Source organism: Echinops telfairi, unplaced genomic scaffold (genome assembly GCF_000313985.2).
Source record: "Echinops telfairi isolate 266 unplaced genomic scaffold, ASM31398v2 ScPeMD7_7424;HRSCAF=8462, whole genome shotgun sequence".
NCBI classification, from domain to species: domain Eukaryota; kingdom Metazoa; phylum Chordata; class Mammalia; order Afrosoricida; family Tenrecidae; genus Echinops; species Echinops telfairi.
Genome location: NW_022111324.1, coordinates 13117503 through 13121202, shown reverse-complemented (window position 1 = coordinate 13121202; position 3700 = coordinate 13117503). Strand labels below are relative to the sequence as shown.

Below are 3700 nucleotides of genomic sequence, written 5' to 3'. Positions count from 1 at the left end.
AACAAATGTATAGATGTGCTTTACACAATTGATCTATGTATTGTGATGAATTGTATGAGCCCCAATAAATTGATTTTTAAAAAAAACATCAAGATAAACTTGCCTTTCTAGTCATCTGATCATGCAAAGGAACGCTGACAATCAGAGAAGGAGCCCTGTTGGCACAGAGGGTTAAACATTGGATGGACTGCTAGCCACGAGGTTGGTGGTTCAAATCCACCAGTCATTCTGCAGGAGAAAGATGAGCCTGACTGCTCCCATACAGAGTTACCACCTGGGAAACCCCACACAGCCATTCCACTCTGACTTACACAGTTAATCTGCATCAGAATTGAATCACCAGCAAGGAGTGTGGGGGTAAGCCAGAGCGTTTGGGAGAAAGACTGGAGAGAAAAGAACTGGAGAAAGTATCTAAAGTAAGATGTCTACCCATGTTTTACTGATTATGCAAAGGTATTTGACTGTCCATGTTATAAAAAACTATGGAAAATATTATGAAGAATGGGAATTCCAGAACATTTTCTGGTGCTCCTGAGGAACCTGCACATAGACCAAGAGGCAGCCATCCAAACGGTGCATAGGAATATTCCAGCTCTCCAAATTCACTGCCATCGGTCAATTCTGACTCATAGCAACTCTGTAGAACAGGTTTCCGAGACTGTAACTCTTAAGAGAGTAGAAAGCCTCACCTTTCTCTCACAGAGGGGCTGTCAATTTCAAACTGGTGACCTTGAGGTTTACAGTCCAATTCATAACCCTGTTGCATGGTTTAAAGTCAAGCTGAAAGAATTAAAGAAAATTGCTAGCTAGTTGTAATATTGAAGGATTCCATGGGGGGGCGATATTAAATGATGCAGGAAACATAAAAAGAGGATGGAAGGAATTTTACAGAGGCACTGTACTAAAAAGTGGTCAACAGCCTACTATTTCAAAGGTCGCTGGATCAAGAGCCAATGGTATTAGAGGACACGTTCAAGCTGCACTGAAGGCATTAGCAAAAAAACCCCATGTCTTCAGGGATTGCAGGAATACCAATTAAAATGTTTCAACAAGCTGATGAAGCACTAGATGCACTCTCTTGTCTGTCAAAAATGTGAAAGACCTGGCCCACTGATTAGAATAGATCCATATTTGTGCCAATTCAAAAGAAAAATGATCTAACATAATGTGGAAATTGCTGAACAGTATCATTAATATCATATGTAAGTAAAATTTTGCCGAAGATCATTCAATAATGGTTGCAGCAATACATTGACAGGGCACCACCAGAAATTCAAACTGAATTCAGAAGAGGATGTGGCCTGAGGGATGTCATTGCTGATGCAGACCAATCTTGGCTAAAAGCAGAGAATTCCAGAAAGATGTTTACTTTTGTTTTATTGACTATGCAAAGCCATTCAACTGTGTGGTAACATTAAGAATGGGAATTCCAGAACACTTCATTGTGTTAGGGACAGAGCAGGGAAGTTCCAGGGCCTGATGCCCTTTCCAGAAATAGCAGTCCATAGGGTCTAACCAATTAGAAAAAAGAGTTAAAACCACAAAGCAGGCAACTCTGAGGCAAGGGGCTTTCCCAAATTAGAACATGCTAGCAGCACTTACAAATAATCTAGAGATACCCTTTTCTCTACTAACATACTAATAACACGCCTCCGAGAGCAATGACAAATCTTATTAAAACTGAATAAGGGTTGAAAAGGGGAGGTCTCCTAATTTTGACAAATCCCTCCTAATCTCAGAAAAATATGAAATACCCCTCCCCTTAATTATCATGCATGTGTTATCGTGAAACAAAACCCTTGCTTTATAACACTCCTCAGGCTTCTCCATTCTGTGGAGAACCACCCATTCCTTCTTTTTTTATGATTATATTTCTTATTTTATTGCTCCGTTAACAATGAAATTAAACTGTGAGAAGCGGGAAAAGCATGCAATTTCATGACGATTTTCGAGTGATGGAGGTACCCATTGGAGAAGGTTAAAAGTGGCTTTACCTGCAGGGAAAGCAAGAACCACACAAAGATCCTACATGGTGGACCAGTGATAGCCTAGACCGTGTGAGATTTACACACCAATGGGAAGTTTTCAAACAAAGATGATGGACCTTTGGCTACCTGTGCCCTGTGAGCTAGAGTATGAAGCAGAAGACCTCAGGAGATTCCTAAATTCTCTACAAACGCATAGGTTTACAAAATGAACCCTATAAAACTAAGATGACACTCAAGCAATGTTGGAATTTGCTCCTGGCAGGGAATCCCCATTTTACGTTTGAGCACATTCTTTATCCTGTTGGATAATTTCCTTCAAGGGGAGAGTATTTTTTTTCCTTCGGAGTTTTCTTCAGTTTTGACTTGTCAAACATCTCCCTTGGGACAAATCTAGTTGATCACTCATCTTGCCTGAATGCTTGAAGATCCGCTAAAGGTCTCACTCAGGGCGAGATTTGTCTAGAACGTACTTTCACTTGGAATAAATGCATGGCTGGGTGGAATGCTGCATTTGTGCGAGACCCCAAGGTGGGACACCCCAATGTTGAGTTGGAGTCACTGACCCACTGATTCTTGGGAGAGAGTGGAGGGGGGCCAGGGGCATCCACAGAGGAAAATTGTGCTCATGTAGAGCCTGGATATGGACCAAGATGCAGTCATTCGAAGAGAGCAAGACTATTTTGTTTAAAGTCAGGGAAAGTGAGCATCAGGGTTGTTCAATCTGTATGCTGAGTAAATCATATCAAACGATGGACGACCTGAAGAAGAACCAAACATTAGGATTGAATGAAGGCAGTGGTGGAATTCAAGTAATTTAACAACCAGTTTGCTGCCTGTATTAGTCTGGGTACACTAGAGAAACAAATCCAGAGACACTCATATGTGTATGAGAAAGAGCTTTATATACAAGAACAATTGCATATTGAGAAAACAGCTCAGCCCAGTCCAGATCAAGTCCATAAATCCAATATTAGCCCATGTATCCAATACCAATCTATAAAGTTCTCTTCACACTCGCGAAACACATGCAATGACACCGACTGCAGGAAGATCACAGGCCAATGGGTTGGAAGTCTTCTGGATCCAGTGGCTTTGTAAGCATCTTAGTGATGGTAGGGGTCTCTACTTGGCTTCTCCGACTCCAGAGGTCTGGTTGTATCAGAGTAGATCCATGTGGCTTCTCCAGCTCAGGGTACTAGCATGATTTCATGTGTCTTGTCAGCTGCAATGTCTCCCAGGGTGTGATCAGAGAGTCTGTCCTGCCTCCAAGGAGGAAAAAATCAGATTTCCCAGAATTCTCAGGAGAAAGCCAAGCCCACACAAAGGCCTCATTGACTATGATCTGATTGACAAGCTCAACTCCACCCCTTCAATCTTAATCCTCTCAAGTCCCAAATTGACACCAGATGATGTAACTACCACACTACCCTAATGGCCATTTTAAGTAGAAACAAATGCTATATTGAAAGGTAGTTTATTTAGGTAGTAAGTTAATAAAGGTAGTTCTTATTTAGTTAACACTTAAATAAGCACAATAAAAGAGGTACCCCAAACTGATTATAAGAAATATTTTTAAAATATTAAGGAAAGTATTAGATAACATATGACATAAAACTAGTATTTAAGGTATTTCCATATTGCTTCTTGGTTGGTGTCCTGACTTGCAATATCTTTCATGTCCATCTGAGCATCATCAGCTGTGTGGTTTATCC

General features: G+C 40.9%; 1 pseudogene; it reads right to left on the bottom strand.

Moving 5' to 3' along the window:
- Positions 1 to 2262: 2262 nt before the first annotated feature.
- LOC101648574 lies at positions 2263 to 2394 on the bottom strand (annotated as a pseudogene).
- Positions 2395 to 3700: the final 1306 nt, after the last annotated feature.